The following is a 19,660-nucleotide window of genomic DNA, read 5'->3' on the forward strand; positions in this document are numbered from 1 at the left end:
TAATATTGTGACATTTTTGTTGTGGAATACTTTTTATTCTTTATGTAACATTTTTGAAATAAATCTTCTGGTAAACATTTTTTTAATAACAACAGTTATGATTATCAGTGAAGAGTAAGAAATAATAATGCTTATGAAGTAAAACTATATTTTTCTGATATTCTTATTTTTTATTGTTGTGACAGTTTTGAATTTTCGAAGAATATCATTGTTTTTTGGAAATTTACATTTGTACGTAAATTTTCAGCTGTTTACATTAGAACGTTTTTCACTGTGTACAATTTCCGAAAATTGTAGCAAATTGCAAAATTAAATTTAGCCATTTTCTTCTTAAATATCACAGATGTTATTCAACAGGTTTGTTGTACCTCTAAAAAATATTATTTTGTAATTAATTTAATTTTCCGAAAACATTTACTTTACTTTATTTTATAGAAATGTCTAATTTATTTTATAGAAGTGTCTGATTTTATTTAATTTTATGAAAATATCTTATTTTATTTATTTTTATACAAATACGTAATTTATTTAATTTACTTTTACAAAATTGGTTCCCACATATTCGTCGATACATGACTTTTTTAATTTATTGAAATCAGTTTTCCGGTCTCCTGAAACTGATTTAAAGTTGTTCCAATCGTTAACGTTACACGTTCGAAATGTTTTCCGATTTGTTTTTCAGTTTATTTCTTTTACACTTTATATAATAAACATTCTAATTAGACATCAATTACAATAGAATAAAGTACAGATAAAGCTTAATTAATTTGAAAACCAACACTCGAATGTATAATTGTATTAAACACATTTCGATAATGAAAGACGTTTACCTTCTAATTTCTGCTTCATTCTCAATTTTCTTACGAAATGTAAATATTAGTCAGTGATTGACAGTTAAAAAGATCATCAAAAATATTATCATTATACCTTTCAACTTAAATCGGATAATTAAATAGTTTCAAATAAACGTTTCATAATATTTTTCTTCATTAATAAATATTATTATCTGGTTCGTCATCGAAATGAGAAAGAATCGTTGAACGCAACACGTGTTTCGCCATAATATCGCAATATTTCAAAATGCATTCTGTCCCATGCCATATCCAGCAGCGCTGCATCAAAGAGTATTATCCCTGCTGCGATTTTAATCCCATAATAATAGAGTGCATATATGCCTTAAGGCGATCGCCATCTTGGTATTGCATATTGAATGCGAGAAATTTCGACCGCCACAAATTTTCATGATTCCTTTTATGATAAATGCACTCAGATAATGTGAAGTATAATTAGTCTGAACTGTTGATTCATAATTATAAATATAATTCGAACGGTGACTTTATACAGAAAATTAATAGTTGTAAAATAAAATTATCACTTATTCGGAGAAAATAGTATATGGCTATTTTCTATAGTATATGGCTTTTTTCATCGTTATACGAGGTGTGACCCAAAAGAAACGAGACTCGGTGTGTATCTGGAAAAAACAATGGAATTGGCAGCAATTGTTTTTGTGGCATCATCCCATATACCTCCACTATCCATGTTGCAAATTTCGATTGAATCGGTCATACCATTTGGAAGTATTGCGTTATTTAGTGAACATGTGCAACTGCATTCTGCCGAAAAAATGTCTAACGTAAAAACCGAACAGCGAATAAACTTCAAGTTTCTTGTAAAATTTGTTGAAATATGTTGTAACATGTGATGAGACATGGATTTTTACCTATGACCGACAAAGTAAGCGCCAATCGACGCAGTGGAAATCTTCAGGATCCCCAAAACCCAAAAAAGCACGCATGTCAAAATCAAAATTCGACATTAATGGAATTGCAATGATTGAGTGGTTTCCCAGTGATCAGACTGTTAACCAACACTATTACATTGAAGTACTAAAAAGATTTAATGAAAAAATTATGGAAAAAAGGCCATAGTTGTGGAGCGATGGATGGCTGTTGCACCAGGACGATGCACCCGCTCACACGGCACTGTCTGTCAAGCAGTTTCTGACCAGCAAAAATATTACTGTGATAGGGCATCCTTCTTATTCACCTGATTTGGATCCATGCGACTTTTTTTTATTTCCTAAAGTTAAATTTTGCTTAAAGGGAACCCATTTCACTTCAGTTGAAGAGGTTCAGGCAAAAACGGAGAATCTTCCGAAAGGACTTCCAAAAACTTCGTTCCAGAATTATTACCAGCAATGGCAGCGCCGAATGCATAAGTGTGTGAATGCTGAAGGGGACTACTTTGAAGGTGATAATGTCACAGAGAACTGATTCTACAGGTACAATAATTTATTGGACCAGTCTCGTTACTTTTGGGTCACACCTCGTATAGCTACTTTTTCGTTATTGCCACTTTAGACGATTTTTGATATACTCTGTCAATGTTTACTTATCATAATTTGAAATATCAAATGAGAAAATTTAATAAATTGCCAGGTTCAGAAATTGTCCTATAATTACTCGTAAATGGCAATATAATTAGAGTGTACTGTAATAAGGAAAAATTCTACTTTTTCTCACAGGAACCTTTTTTAAAATTTCTTAATATTAAAAAAACTAGCAGTGTACACTCGCTACGCGAGTAAAGTGAGTTTATTGTTTATCAATGCGAGGAATGACAAAGTTGTCGAAATTGGAAATCGAATTGCCTTTCAAATAATTATCTAACCACTCCTGTTCTTTGTCATTGATGGTTTGAGTGTGAGGAGTAACTTTAAACGAGCCTGTCTCAATTTCAAATCGGTTGCCATGTGTCTTAGTTTGATAATTTGGAATTGGTTCCGAAAGTTTGTTTGTTTGTTTGTTTTTCTCGTTAATAATAAGTGTCTTAACAAAATGAAAGAGGAAAAAGTTTTACTGTTCTTTATTGTCGATATAATAGTGTGTGCACTTTTTTTATATTTGCAATATTTTTGGAGAAACGAAAATGACCCATAATTTTTTAAATGGAACTATATAATTTTTTTTAGATAAATCGATTCTATGAAATATTCTAATAAAAAGGTATTAGGGTATAATGGTAAAAAAACGATAATTTCTAAGATATTTTAAGTTTCTTTTGTAACATAGTTTGCCATTTTTGACATCACCTTGTTCATCAGTGATAGTGGATATAAAAAAAATAACACAAACTTGCACACCTGTGGCCATAGACGAACATTTTGATACCATATGTGTAGGGGTGCACCTTGCCATCTTCTCACATAATTGCCGGCTGGAAACGGCTAAGCCGTTTTATGTAAAGATATGTATTTGTTAATGTTCATTTTTGACAAGGAAGCAAAATACATCCATGTAGGACATATTCAATATTATTAAAATTGAATTTTTTAATTCTCGATTTGCATATCGAATATTATTTAAACTTTATCAAAATTCTTTTTTAATTTTTATTATTAAAATTTTTAAATTCCTCCTTTGGATATGCAATATTAGCATCATTTACATAATTAGAATTGTATTTCATGCATGCATATTAATTAATTGATTATAAAAATAAGTTTCTTAAAATGCTTATCAATTTTATGCAAGAAAATATGTGATAGAGAAAATTTATTATATTGAAGTAACTTTTTATGTCACTACACTTAAATTCTAAGTAAGAACAATACAGAAATAGAATCTAAAAATCACATTAAATTAAATTTAACATTACTAGATTTAATATAAAAATTTCCCTGAGTCAAATAACTAATTAAATACCCTTCGAAATGTCTTCTTTGATCTGTCGTATACGCAATGAAAGAAGATGCACATATCATAGTCTCTTTGTACGATAGATGTTGAGGAGAAAAGAATAGCGGCTAATTTAGTATTGTGTATAGGGTGAAATCGGATGACTTAATTAGGTTGATTATCTGTCTAGCGAGAGAATCGATCCTTACTCTCATTATCATGGATAATTTACTACTAGAATTCTATACCGCATATCCACTAATATCTTTTGTATCTTTCATTATTTTTACGTATTAAAAATGACTAGACATTTCTTAAACTGTATGTCTTAAAATAAAGGAAGACATTTGTCGAAAATGTTTGTAATTTATTTTTAAAAAATTCCGATAGGTGCAACTTCTTTTGATTATCCCGAGGGAGACTAAGGGGGTCAAAAGGGTGTAATTCACCGGAGAGTGTAAAAATAAATAAAGCATGAGATTTTTTTTCCATAGAAAATGATTATATTTGTGTCACATTAAATTTAAACAATTATAATATTTGTGTTGTATTATAATTAGATAATTATTATTATTAGAATATTTTTATTTCGAACGTTTAAATTAACAGCTTAATACTCCATCGGAGAAGATTTCGACATTAACGAACTCAGTCTACTTTCTAAAAGTTCGAGTATAAAGTTAAAGTTCGCAATTTTATTTCCCGAGAAAAAATCGATACCCTTTGTTCAGTAACTACTTATAAAAAAGTTCCTGAACTCTATCCTCTTTTTTAGATGCTCCAGTATGGTGTATCCACTTCAAAAGTTTTATTTATTTATTTGAATGCGTAACAAGTGATTCTGCCAAAAAAATAGAAGGAAATCGATAGTGACCTTGGATACTGCGAGATAGCGAATACATTTGAAGTTTTTTTACGGAAAAAAATAAGCGTACGATTTTTTCGCAGAGAAAATATATCGTTAATATTTGTTCGATATTTTTTCGAGATATGAGGAACGCGTTGTAAACACACAGTTTGCTTCCATCGTGGTTTCAAAAAAATTCGCTTTTAATTTTCTAGAAAGTGAAGAGAATATTTTGCTTTTCTCTGCTTTTTCATGTACGCTGTAGTACTTATATTTTGCATTATGCATGCATGTAACGATGGCTACAAAATCAACATTAAATATCCTTTGATTTAAATGAGGCAATACAAAATTAGAACGTTTACTACTGGTTATTGAAATAACTTTTTATTATACATATTTATTGTACATATTACATATACTTATTATATACATTTTTATTATACATTATTACGTTTATGAACATACATGTTGTATTTAAATAGAACATTAAATTATTTGCACTGCTATGAAGACAGGAAAAATAATTATATAGCGATTATAATATTTAGTTTAGTGTCTTTAGTGCCCATACAAAAATTTATTACCAGCTAAATACAAATTCATCATAAAAAATATAGGTGTTCCACTTAAGCAAAGCACCCTACTTCTTATAATTTTGTATATAATCCTATGTACGAGATCAAATATAAATAGAATCCTATATACCAGATAAAATATCAATACATTCTTCTTTGTCAGATAAAGTATAAATATAATTTTTTATGCGATGAAACTGCAACCAGTCCAATGTATTCCTAATTAATAATAATTTCAATCAATTACTCTAATAAATAACATCACAAAAAATGAATTAAAATGAAGATTGCAGTATTCTTCAGCTCAACGATTAAAAGAACCGGAATGCGCGTTGCTAAGATCAGAACGTTCGCAACAAGCTGCTAAGCATTGGCGGTATTATTCCAAGCATCTACAAGCCACACAACAGACGTTAGTTAAATCGCGGATACATTTCCCGCGACATTACGTTGCACGTCGTATCGGTGGCCATTAAAGAAACGACAATGCTCCTCCACGGGTCTCCAGCCGCAATGTTGCAGAAGATAGGAATGCGGGCAAGCGACGAGATAGAAAAAGAGGCGAAGATCCGCGGAGCATGGACGCAGCCAGATAACCGGCGATATTAAACATAATTCGCGCGTTTATCGCGCCGTGGCCGCTCGTAATCCGGCATTCGACGCACCAACACGCGATGGCGCCGCGACGACCAGCGCCGTTGGTCGTTTGTGCCACCAGCGGATCCCTATGGAAAACAAAAGAGTGAAGGCACCCTTCGGAAGCATGTTACGATCCGTGGAGATGGACAGATGTAAAGGAAGAAGACGGTGAAGGAGGTGGAAGAAGAAAAATGGTTGGAGAGACGTGGAAATGATGAATGAATCATGTGAAATTATGTGATTGATCAACGGTGTGAATGGAAGACAGAGTAGAGAAGGAAGAAGAAGACAATTACAGGATAAACATGAAGGGTGATGATCTGATGAAGCAATCGTTAATTTTTTGAATAAACCAGAATGATGCGGTTGATCAACAACGTGTAAAGAATCTGGGGAGAAAAGACTAAAAAAGAAAAATATAAGAACAAAAAGAAAAAAGAAACGATAGGACACAAATGAAAGGTAAGTACCGGGCGAAGAAATCCTTTATTAATTATGTGGATGAACTAGAGTAATGTGGTTGCTCAACAAGATAAACAAAAATGCGGTTAATGTGAACGGAAGAAAATATATGAAAAGAGGAAAAGGAAATTGATAGAGCTGTGAAAGATAAAGAAATGAAGTTATCATCCATTAATCGCGTGAATCAGAAGAATGTGGTTGATCAATGAAGAGAAGAAAGAATATGGGAGGAAGAAATACGTAAAAAGTAAAAAGAGTTGTATAACTGAATAAAAAAATATTAGGTCAAAAAATTCAGGATAAGATATTAAAAGGTCACAGATACTGATGAATAAAACATAAAGAAAAAATAGGATAAATACAGGCAAACATTTGGTGTAAATAATGTGAAGGAAGAGAAAAAGAAAAGAGAATGTAAGAAGGTTGATACACACATAAAAACAGAAGACACAAACAGAAAAGGAAGAAACGGTTGATATAGATACGCCAGGTGAAAAAATAATGAAAGGAAAAGAGGTTGATGGCGGACGCTAAAAAAGGACGTGATAGAATAAACGAAACATAGAGGAAAAATACGGGAAGTAAAAAAATGACGAAGGAAGAAGAGATAACACAGGATATGAATAAATAATAGAGGAAAATAAATGAAATATACTCACAGAAATTAAACAAAGATAAATACAGGAAAAGAACAATGAAGAAAAAAAAGTTTGTTACATGCATAGGAAATGAAGAAACAGCAAACAGAAGAGTAATTAATATAGGGATAAGAACCGAAATAACGAAAGTATGATGGGTTAGGAAACCTAAAGAAGAACAGCCCAGGAATGAGCAATATGTACAACAAGAAGATCACAGGACAAGAAAGATAATCAAACGCAAAAAAAGTTGACAGAGGACGCGAAAAAACAACGAAGAGAAACGAACAAATTATAACGGAAGAAATGTGAGAAGTCGCAGGTAAAGACGAAGGGGATGAAGGTAATACAGACACGAGGGATGAAAAAACGATAAAGATAAAAGTGGTTGATGAAGGATGCGAAAGAATAAGCAGAATATGAAGCGAGAGACGGGAGGCAGGACAGACGCGTTAGGTAAAGGAACGATGAAGGGTAAAGGGAAAATGATGCGGGAAGAGCAAGAGGGTTGAAACGGCGAGAAGAGAGGGTGGCCCATCGTCGTTGGACATTAAGAACGTTTCGTGCGGCAATTTAACCACCGAGCAGGGACGCTGAGGCAAGGGCGGCGCAGTCGGCATCGCTGCGAAGCCAGCCTGAACGATAGAAGGGTGGCAGGGTGGAAGTAAGCGTGGAAAAGAGTCGAAATGAGACAGAGGGTTGAAAAGGGACTGCCTGTAGCTGAGTTTTTACCACTTCTACGCGCGTGCGCCTGCACACCTGGAGATTAGATTTAACAGCCTTAATTTTAAAAAATTGCCGCCTCTCCCCCGGCAATCTGCACACCCCTCTAACACTTCCTCGCGTTCTTCTCTACCTGGCTCGTTCAAATGTCCACCACCCCCTTGTGTCGTCGAGACACCCTACCCCTATGGCGGAACAGAATCGTACCGTTTTGCATCGTTCTGAATAAAGTTCTGCGCTATGTTCCGCGCAAATCCTCGTCCCGGTCTACGACCAAGAATCCCAACCCCCTGCAACCACCCCCTGGATCCTCGGGACACATGGGGACGTTTAGCCCATTTGCTACTCGTCTATATACGCCGGACGGGATTAGAAGTCAGGAAGTGGCAGGAATATGTCGTTGGAATTTCGGGGAAAATTGTTTGGGGGTGGCGTTAGCGGATGAGGGTAGATTCGGGGGAAATATAGTCGCCAACCGATGGGTTTGCGGCTGCGAACTTCATGTCATTGCTTTTCCTCCATAAGAAAATTAATCGTGGCTGGACGTGTGTCTGATGGCTTGTGCCTGAGCGTGTTCAATGAAATGTTCTATTTTGCACGATTTATGGCGCAAACGTGGAGCTCCGGGCATCATTAATCGTTCAGTTATAGTAATTTCAAGTTTGATGCTATTTTATTTATGCTTTATATACTTTCACTCTAACTGTACAAATATTCCTTCATTTCAATTTTATATTCGTCTACAATATTCTCTATAACACAATTCGTAACAAAATTTTATTATTTGAGAAGGAAAAATTCGTGCTTGAATTAGATTAGGATATAAGGTGCTTAAAGTTTCTGGTTTATCGGTAGTTATTAAATGAAATTATGTATTTTATTCTACATTTCTCATATATATTATTAACCATTTTATATACATATACATTACAAATTTATAATTCATTCTGCCAAAAAAAATATATGTACACATATTGTCAATTTCAGAAATGTTTCATTTTTAAAACGTTAAATTTTATCACAAAATTAATGATTATTAAAATAAATTGATTAATTGTCACTAATTAACTATCACTAAATTAGTGACTTTCACTAATTTCATAAAAAAACTCCATATTCTTCGTGTATAATCAGTAGATTGTCAACGCATTGTTCAATTTCAGGCACAAATCAACTTCCGGCAAACATCCCTCTTCAGTACATCTCTTGAACCTGCAAAAATGAAACAGAGGCAATCAGCGACGTGAGTATAACAGATGTTCCGTTTAGAAAAATGTGTTTACTCTACTCCAATGTGTAGAGACAAAGCAACTACTAGACTTCAAGAAATATAGCCAGCTTCTCATTCAAACATAAAGTACCCCCATAATTCAGCACAGGTGGTTAAGTCGCATTCTCCTCGGAGCGTAAATTGATGTTGCATCCGACTAGCACGCGAGACGCAATTTTCATCGAGCAAGTCGTACCAATGACAGAGAGAGGATCTAGGTTCCTAGATTAATTAACAACTTCGTAGACCGTCTCCTCGCGTAGACCCCGGTTCCTGTAATTCCGCGAAAATTTCCCTCCCCACCTCCTGGAACGCTGTGCTTGCCTCCTTGCCTCCCCGTGCTAGCCGGCCGCAATAAAATCCACGTTGAGCCAGGTTCCAGACTCGTGTGAAATATCGCCGCGAATTATCATACCATCTGAAATTAAAGGGCTGAAATTTCGGGGTGGTACCACCGCGCCGGCGGTGGTGCCCGCTGGAAAATAATTTTGATGCTCGCTCTCTACTTCTACGCGAACTGCCTGCCCGCCTGAGCGTCTCTACCCCCTCTAGCCTCCGGAACCAACCCCTCGGACCGCTAATCCCGCTGTGTTCACCCTCTTCTTCCTTCACCGACGTTTCTCCTTCGTTTCTACCGCGTGGACTAACGCGAAACAGACAGAGAGACCAGGGTACGAAACAGAGGGGTGGCTCCGGTAACCGTGACGCAGAGAGGGGTCTCGGTGGAGAAAGGACAGTATAGAAAGCGCTACTACGATATTCTCGAGCGTGGACGCGAAAGCTAAGCGGAGAGATGGAGGGAAAAGCTCGACGAGGGTAAAAGAGGAACGGCCGGAGGGGTGAGAAAGAGGCATGACTTCCGGCGGAGAGAGGTGCGCGCTCCGACGGAGCGAAAGGGCGCCCTCTTCGCACGCTCGTGCGCATTTGCCTCCCTCTTCCTGTCCTCTTAGTCGGCGACCCCCGCACCACCCCCTCGTCGACGGATTTTTTTTCTCTCGCGCAACGCGTCCTGCGTTTCCGGCACGGCGCGCGCTGCTTTTCCTGGCCATCGGCGACGATTTTTCTTTGCCAGCGTCTGCGCGGCCACGCCCTCTCGCTGCAATGGCCGCGAGACTGAAATTCCTCGCGGGGCGGACACCCTTCTCCCCTGTTAACCCTCGAGCTTTTTCCGTCTCTTTCGCGCCCCTGTGCCTCCATCGGTCCTCCTTCTTTGTCTCGCGATTCTTCCTACTCCCACCCTCGCGATTTTTCTCGTTTTTTTCCCCGGTTTTTTTTTCGAAATTACTCCTTTTTTTCCCTTCCCCTCAGTAACTACCCTCTCGCTCGCTATCCATCTCGCTACCTTCCCTCATGGACGCGCTCTCTTTTTCTCCGGTGTTTCCCTTCGGACCAGAGCGACGACGACCACGACAGCGACGGCCGGCGTCCAGCAACTGGCACGACAACTAACTTTCCTTCTCTAGCCGCCGACCAGTTGCGGGGGTGTGTTTTAAGAGGTCCCTCAAACAAGCCCGTGGCTACGACGCCGGCTGTCTGTGTGCATTGTACTTGGCCCGTGTAATGTGTACGTACGTCTTTGGTCAAGTGTTTATACGGACTCGGTTCAGCAATCGATTGGTCTCCATGGTTAATGAGTCGCGCTGAATGCTATTGATGTTTCCGATCGATTTATGGCCAACTGCTCGCACGCTCTGCTTCGAGGGACGTTCAAGAAGAAGCGCGGGAATCTCGATAACGTCTCTCTATTAACTTCACGAAATTATGATTGTTTTCGCTGATAGAACGTTTTGCTATTCTAAGTAATATTGTAATGTAGACGGAATATGTTTTAAATTATGTATGTCCTTTAACAAGGTCTCTCAAATTAAGCTTAAACAATATTCTTCAAATAATCTGATACTAATGTTTAGTTATTTTTATGATTTCAAAGTTTTCGTACATTTTCGAATTGTAGTACATGTTTTCAAATGGCAACATTAACTGACACGTATGCTGTTCCGATGTTTGCATTTTTTGAATTGTGAAACTTGTCGACATGGCATATCTCTCCTTTCTCGGGAAATTAGTCAATATTTTATATACGATACATAATATGCTGTCCAGCAGAATATTTATATTTTTCAAATGGTGAAATTAATCGTCATAATGTGTTCACTAATGTATGTTGCAAATAGTGAAAGTTGATGTTCCCAGATTTATATTCTTGAAATAGTGAAAATCAACACATTATGTATACTGTCTATATTTATATTTTACAAATGTCGAAATTAGTTGACACGTTACATACGCTGTTCCTATATTTGTATTTTTTAAATGGTGAAATTGACATGTCCATGTTGATATTTTCCAAATAATAAAATTAATCGTCACGTTCACGGTTTTTATATTTATATTTTTCATATAGTGAAAGTAATCGACACGTCCCTGTGTTTATATTTTGCAAATAGTGAAATTAGTCGCAGTCCTTATATTTCTATTTTTCAAATAATGAAAGTAATTGACATGTTTATGTACGCTGTCCTTATATTTATATTTTGCAAATAGTGAATTTAATGGACACGTTATATGTATACACTGCCCCTACATATTCGAGCACGAGGGGTTAATCCAATTTCGGTAGATAATGGATTGTTTTGGCACAGTTTAGGACCCGAGTAATAGACACAAAGGAATATGGGTTAAGGATAGTGTTCGTTAACCTCTCAAACTGGTTATGCGTTGACATGATTTATGGCGTAGGCCATTAGTTAAACTCACTACTGATTTCTTTGAAGTTTCATAAGATTTGAACGCTTAACCTTTAATTTCTGGGATGTTTAAATATTTTAGAAAAAAAAAACTGTAAATGTAAGTTTGATTTTATTTATTTTAAGATTTAAAAAACAGGAGCAAGTCCACAATAAAATAAAAGAATTTAATACAAAGAAGTAACTAACAGAAATCTGATCTGACACAAAATAACAAAAATCTTAAGTAGCATCATTATTACACGAATTTTGCAAGGAAGCAAATAAAAAAATAAATTTAGAAAATAATGCTTGCAATTTTGAAAAATATCATAAATATCATAAATATTACTCAACAAATTGTTTATCAATGTATATGAACGGAATAATTAAATATAAGATTTGGAGGAACCACATCGAAGAATTATACAAAAGAAGTAATTAATACTTTATTCAAAAAAATGCAAAAGGAACAAATGGTACTGATAAGTAATTAACATTAGAATTTCTGATGTTCGAACGGTTCAAGTTACAGTTGAACGTTATTGTTGAAATCGACGAATCTGGCAATGTTATAAAATAATGAGTTTAGCGAGGGGTGGAGGAAGAGGGGTTGGCGAGGACTCGATTTAACAGCCGATTATACTGAACGATTAGCAAAGCTCGTGGATGTTATAAACGATAGATTTACAGGATTTAAGAGTCGGTATCTGCGGATTAGAATTCGGGATATAATCCGCACTCGACGCGCTGTGATTACTGATAATGTGCTCCGCGTTATTTCATATTTACGTCCAGATGTTAAAACGTGGAAAACCATGGTACTGTCGTTTCGATGGATGCTCGAACAACGCACAAAATTAAATTTTTATTCGTATACCATCAGATAGAAACCTATTAATAGACTTTTCGATATCAATGATTATCAACTAAAAATCAATTGAGGAACTTTTGATCCGTTTTAAATTTGCCACTCAAATACCAACATTTACTTTGCAATCGAAGATGATTGCTTACAATTTTCTTTCTATTATTAACGCATTGACTCAAAATTTTAAATAATCAGTAATTGATTCAATTTTGAATAATCAAATAATTGAATTAATTTTAAATGAACAAACTATCGAATTGAATCTAAATAGAGACATAATTGAATTCATTCTAAGTAATCAGATAACTGAATTAATTCTACATAATCAAATAATTGTATTAGTTCTGAATAATTGAATTATTGGATTCATTAAAATATAATTAAATAACGTAATTCATTCTGAATAATCGAATAATTGAATTAATTCTAAACAATCAAATAATTGAATTAATTTTATGCAAGCAAATCATTGAATTAATTCTGAGCAATCAAATAAGTGAATTGATTTTAAACAAGCAAATAACTGAATTAGGTCCAGACAATCAAGTAATTGAATTAATTCTAAATAATCAGGAAAATTAATTAATTCTAAATAAGAAAATAATTAAACTTCTTTGAAATAATTCTAAATATACGATAATCAAATAAGCGAAAAAAAATAAGTGGAAGGAAGATTCATCCCGAATCTTTGATTTATTAAAAGTACATCTCAAATATTACCATTTGTATAACGCATTAAAAGGTTTTTTACAATTTTTACTTAAAGTTAATGCATTCTAATGGTATTATTATTACAGTAACAATGAAAGCAGCATAATAAGCATTATAATCGGAAGAGAGAAATTGTATGTGTATTTAATAATTGTCATCATAATTTGTCTTATGAAGTCTATTTTCATTGTGGCAGTTAACATATTCACCTATAGAGCAATAGTTATCGTTTACAAAATTTATGACCGACTGTGTTCGCGGAATTTGCAAAATTTATGTAAATGAATACAAACTTTACCTGGAATTGATATTTCAACAAAATGAACCCAATTTCAACATTAAAATTTTAATCAATTTTCACCGCACAATTAAATTTGAAAAATTGAAATTTCTGTTTGGGAAAATACTTCGAAACAAGGTTAATATACATCGATTGCTATAATTGTCTCTCAGTGTAATCGAAGAAATATTTGTACACTCGAAGAAATGTTTATTCGACCATCTTAAACTGCGTCGATAACGTTCAATCAATCGATCGATGTTCCTTTGTCGTTTTCGAAAATTGCATTCTCAAAATGTGATCCCCTCAATGAAATTACAAGAAACGAATTTATTATTCTTATTTAATTAACATGAATGATCATGATGTATTAAAGCAGATTTTAGTGAACGTAACAGTGATCAAATTTAGCAGGTCGTTCTTCGTCATCGAGCGTATGTAAATAAATGTATGATGAACATCAAATTCGCTGGAATATCGTGAAAAGCCATCGACGCACCATCCACTGAAATTTGTCTATGAATTTTGTCATGCATCGAGCCAACTGAATTTTATTCTGAATGCTAGCCTAAATTAGAATCGCCCAATCCCTGTGACGTTTTATTGACACACGGATATTGAAACTCGCAGTGCAGCTATCTTCGAGGATACAAGATCAAACGACGTTTAGTTTCATCATTCTGTGTAGTTTTATTCGTTTGGAAATAACTTTCATGCATTTACACGCAATGGAACGCGTGTGAAACATAATAAAAACTGCGATACCTTTTCGTGGAAATGTTTGTTATACGTTTACTTGCAATTTGATATTTTTGCGAATAGGGAATTTTATTTTAACAGTAGGTAACATGATCATGATAAATTACTCTTTGGAGAAAAGGGGTTTGATATATTTTTATGGACTGTAACTTATTTTGGAAGATTTTGAATAATTTAAATTTTAGATTAAAAAATTCAAGAATTCAAGGATTCGAGAATTCAAGAATTCAAGAATTCAAGAATTCAAAAATACCAAGGTCCCAGATTTTAAACACCCAAATATCTAACTATTCAAAGGTCCCAAAATTACGTAGTCTTACAATTTCAAATTCCAAAGTAACTAACTTCTAAAATTCTGTAATTTTCAAATTATTTCCAAAATTAAAGAATTTCGAAATTTCAAAATTCCAAAGTTCCAAATTATCAAAACTCCAAGCTTCCAAATTTCTACAATCCCAAAATTCTACACTCAAAGAATTTTTTTCAAAATTACACAGTACAAAATTCTACAATCCCACAATTATACTGTTTTAAAATTCTAAAATTCCTAAAAAAGTTCAAAAAATTCCGAAGTCGCAAAACTTAAAAATTTTGAAATTCTAAGAAACTCAAAGATTCTCACTCAAAGTTCCAAAATCCTGAATCCTCTCGAAAGCGCTAATTCTTCGTAATTAAATCGGTCCTGCTGCATATTTAAATAAAATGTTTCGGTCAAATGCAAAATATCTGCTCGGTACATAAAAACTGTTGATATTTTAATATTTGACGCGAGCGATCAACAGATCGATAATGATACTTGGAAAATATCTGATGTGCGATAACATTTGATACAATTTAAAAAGTTGCACATTGCGAGCCAGCGAAGAATTACCACGTTTCTGAAGCGAAAAATAAAACGCGTTCATTCGACTTACAAATCTTCCAGGTAATTAACATTCCTCCATAACGAAACAACAGAAAACTACGCGAAACGTTCCCGGCTGATAAATGCAAATCTAGCTGGCGATTATTTCGCGAGACGTTTCACAATTACAAGGTAATCAGAATACAAACCTTCCGTGCAAAACAATAATTTAATGCGCGCGGAGCAACGATATTAAGCCGCGCGGCATTACAGCGATGTGTATCTTTTATTTTAATTATTATCAAGAAAGAACGAAATTTTCCGCGTTGACATGTGACGGAGTCGTGCAACGTTTGACGACCAGGACATTGAAGTTAAAACTTTAATTATGTTTATATCAACGACGAGCAGAATTAACAAGATTTATCAAGAGCGATCCGATTTGCTACGGTTCGTACAAACGTTCATAATTCGCCATATTACCAGCAAACGAACATCCACGAACTTCTCTTCCCCTCGCTTCGAATCTACGATCTACGGCGCGTAAAATTTCACGAAATTTAAAGGGCCGCTTTGCGAGCTTCAATAATTATGCCACAGTCTCGAGTAACTATCCGGGAGTTTTCATCGGCGCGCTGAAAAAACGTCAAGAAATTATATAATCCCTGGACGAATCGTGAATTTCAGCGAATATAACGGAACGTGTCGGTGGCGGCTGCGTTTAACGATTCGAATTTTATTTTTCTTCGACCTAGGAGTACTTCCCTCCTCCAGATGTACGGGGGGATGGTGCACTTCCCTAGGGGAAATCGCGATGAAGGGGAAGAAGTGCCATGTAGAATTAGAACCGGAGATATTGCTTTAGTGGTGGGAATTATATCCCTAATTTTCGAATTTTTTAATTATTGAATTATCGAATCATCGAATTATTAAATTATCAAATGTAGATTGTGAAATGAATCATTGAACCTTTGAATTTTAGAATTTTTGAATTATTGACCTGTTGAATTGTTGAATTGTTGTATCTCTGAATCTCTGAATATCTGAATCTCGGAATTTCTAAATTTCTGAATTTTTTAATTTTTTAATTTCTGAATTTCTGAATTTCTGAATTTCTGAATTTCTGAATTTCTAAATTTTGAAATTATCAATTTCTTTCATTTCTGTATTCTTAACCTGTTGAGTCGTTGAATTTTTGAGTATTTGAATTTCCGAGCTTGCACTCCAAACTTTCAGCTTTTTAATTTTTCAAACATACAAATTTTCAAACAACTCAAATTTTAATTTTAGAATAATCAAATCTTCGAATTTTTAACTTTTTGAATTTCAATTTTGAAATTTTCGCATCAATGGCTCTAGATTTTCTAGATCAGAATGTTTCTAAATTATAAATCGAAGACTGCTTTCCTATTATATTACTACTGATCTTGAAATCTGTAAATTTATAGAAATTTTACAAATTACAAATTTACAAATATTACAAATTTTGAAATTTGTAGATTGCTATATTTCAGAATTTACAGAATCAAAAATGTTCAATGTACCAAAGCTCTAAATATTCAAACTTTCAAAGTCTCGACTTCTCAAGTACTCAAATTTTCAAATTCTAAATTATCGAATTTTTAAAGGAATAAATTCATGAACTCTCAAGTCATCAATTTTCAAATCTTCAAATCTTCAAACTATAAAACGAAAGTCCTCAAATTTCCAAATTATAAAACTTAAAAAATCTAAAAATATCCAAACCCTGTAATTCAAAAATTCCTAAATTTCCAGAATCTACAATTTCAAAATCTCCAAATACTCAATCCCCTAAATTTCTAAAATTAACCCCCCAAAAATCTAAAACTTAAAAAGCTCCAATTTCCCAACTCCCCAAATTCCCAAACCCTAATTCCAAAGTTCCCAATCTCTATACTCTCCAAAAATTTGCTCCACCGATCCAAAGTACTCAAACCCGCTCATAACCCTAGGAAATTTCAAAAAATCCTAAACCCACTCCTTCATCGCACCCGAATCAAATCCTAATTCTCATCGAAGCGTACATTTCGATCTCGTTGCCTGGAATATTGGCGAAACGGGGAACAGTTGACGCTTGGTTAAAGCGTCACAGAGAAGTTCGCAGCGGTGTTGTTTAGTTGCCGTGTCGTTAATTGCAATAGTTCGCGAGTTTACTAGAAACCCGGCACTTGGAATTTGTCGGGGAAAGAGTGGTGGACGTGACAAAATGCGGAGAGTACCGGCGTCCCAATTTATTTTATTTCTCGGTAATACTTGATTTGTCTCGATAGGAATTTGTTGCGAGATAACGCGTCCGATGTATCCCGTTAAATTCTTCGAACCGCAGCGAATAATGAGCGGCTCGCGGGAGAACCTCTGACTAATGAGGCTTAATAAAACCGCACCTCGTAACGAACCGCACGAACGTCGAAAATTATTCGATCTTGCATAAAAGTAAAGAAAGAAAAAACAAACTCCGCGGATTATTCGAGGTGGCGTCAAGTTCGCGTAGGAGAACCGCGACCTCGTCACGCGACGCGTCGCGACGAAAGCGTTCACCTCGAGGCGTGATCGATCGAACAGCCGTGATCGGTTGCATCGAAGTCAATGGGAACGTCGTTTCGTACGTTCGACTGTTTGAAAACAGATGGCCAAGTATTCGCCCGCTATCGATACGGGGTTGGCCGTGTTTCCCGCGCGGAGGGGTGGAATCTCTTCGGACGAAAAACGGGAAAAAAAGGGTGTCGGACGAGGAACAGGTTGGTAGGGATTGAACGAGCCTTTGCGCAGGATACTTCGCGCCTGGTGGGGAAAAGACTAGAGGGAAAAAGGCGAACGAGCCGGAGGAACGCGGAGGGGTGCGTGTTGCTAACCGATGGAGGGGTGCCGGAGAAAATGGAAAAAAGTAAGGGCGACGGTGCTGGGGAAGGAAACTGAACAACGCAAGTCAATCGTGCATCTCTTAATAGAAAAGTGGGGTCGATTTATGGGTTATAGGTAAACTGTGCTCTCACCCCGCCTGTATCAACCGGCCTGTCTCACCTCACCGACATCGACAACCACCCCCCCGATGCCGATCGACTGGCAGATATCGCTCTTTCGTTTCCCCATCGACACTATCCCCATTTTTTGTTAGCCACGTACTCGCTGGCCCTGACCGACTGCCACGTGAGAAAACTTACACGTGACCCGCGACTCGATCGAGGATTCTTAAGGCTGCGGATTTTACAGTGCACAGAGAATAGATCTTGATTCCTTAGGGTAATATGGCGATCAAGGGGTATTTCACTTGTTGATTTTTGGGGATTTTTACGGATTTGGTAATTTGGGGGTGAGTTTAGAATTGGGGAATTTGAAAGTCCACGGATGTGTGTATTTACGGATTTTGGGACTTTCAAATGTTCCCAAATTCTTACATTCATATATTTCAATTTTGAGACCTTCGATTTTTGGGAATTTTGGAATTTTAAAACTTAGGAAATTGGGAACATAGGAATTTGAAGATGTAGAAATGTGGGGATAGAAATTTGATGACATAAGAATTAGAAAACCTAAGTATTTGGAGACCTTAGAATTTGGGTACTTCAGAATTTGGAGACCTACAGATATAGAAACCTAAGAATTTTTGGAATTAGAAATTTGAAGATGAATATTGGAAATCTAAACATATGGATATGTAAGAATTTTAAGACCTAGAATCCTAGAGGCAAAAATATTTGAAATGTAATCTACAGATATGAAAGTAAAGGCGATCTTGGAATTTGGAGACCTAGAAATTTAATGATGTGGAAATTTATAGATGAAGTGACTTGGGAACTTAATATTTGAAAATTTAGAAATTTGAATATTTAAATATTTAAATATTTAAATATTTAAATATTTGAAAATTTGAAAATGTGAAAACTTGAAAGAGTAAAATATTGAGAATCGATGATTTAGAAAATTTTAGAATTTGAAAATTTAAAAAGTTTTTGATTTACACCTGAACTTTAAGTTGAAAAATCTCACGAATATAAAATAAAATTTAGCTATCATTAATTAACATAAAAATTTTTAATAACATCTCTTTCCAATAAACGAACTTTGTTATTAGGAAAAATATTGTACTCATTAAGTTTCATAAATATTTTATCTTCAGTAGTGCATTTTCACGTGCTTTAATTTCATAAACATATTAATTATTGGAAGTTTGATGAAATATTATGTTCAACAGAGAAACAAATATGTCGGAGTTCAGTAGAGTTTCCGAATTGCTTTCATGTCATAAACAACTCTAGGAGCATTTAATATTTCTAGTAACACCTTTCAATATTCCCGTTCCTTAAAAATAAATAATTTCGATCGAATAATTTACTTAAATTGAACATAAGAACCATGAATAATTAATATTACAGATAGAATATATCGATTCGGAGCATTTGTTAATCTTCTTTAATTCCATACATTATGAAGCTATTTATAAATATGGAGTAAAAATTTATTTAACAGATTTTTAAAAATGATATATTTCGTCATAAATAGCTCAGGAATGCTCCTAAATACATAATCTACATTTTTTATTGATGAACTCAGCCCAGAATCTGTTAAGTAGTAATTAAAAACTTGAAAATATATAACTGACTTGGGATTTCT

General features: G+C 34.9%; 2 long non-coding RNA genes across 4 annotated transcripts in view; one reads left to right on the forward strand and one right to left on the reverse strand.

The window, feature by feature from the left end:
• The window catches only part of LOC143265242 (uncharacterized), a 242,684-nt gene that overhangs the window by 177,915 nt on the left and 45,109 nt on the right, over positions 1-19,660 (forward strand). The window contains exon 3 of the long non-coding RNA XR_013039575.1: positions 8,731-8,810. This is a non-coding gene — a long non-coding RNA (uncharacterized LOC143265242). The remainder of the gene's footprint in view (positions 1-8,730; positions 8,811-19,660) is intronic.
• LOC143265241 (uncharacterized) overlaps positions 8,558-19,660 on the reverse strand; it is a 58,362-nt gene continuing 47,259 nt past the window's right edge. For 2 of the 3 annotated variants that reach the window (XR_013039563.1, XR_013039565.1), the window contains exon 2: positions 8,558-8,779. This is a non-coding gene — a long non-coding RNA (uncharacterized LOC143265241). Of the gene's footprint in view, positions 8,780-8,928; positions 9,321-19,660 lie in introns of those variants that run through there. The other variant, XR_013039564.1, reaches the window with a different exon arrangement.

The sequence above is a fragment of the Megachile rotundata genome, chromosome 10 (genome assembly GCF_050947335.1).
Source record: "Megachile rotundata isolate GNS110a chromosome 10, iyMegRotu1, whole genome shotgun sequence".
In the NCBI taxonomy this organism is placed as follows: Eukaryota; Metazoa; Arthropoda; class Insecta; order Hymenoptera; family Megachilidae; genus Megachile; species Megachile rotundata.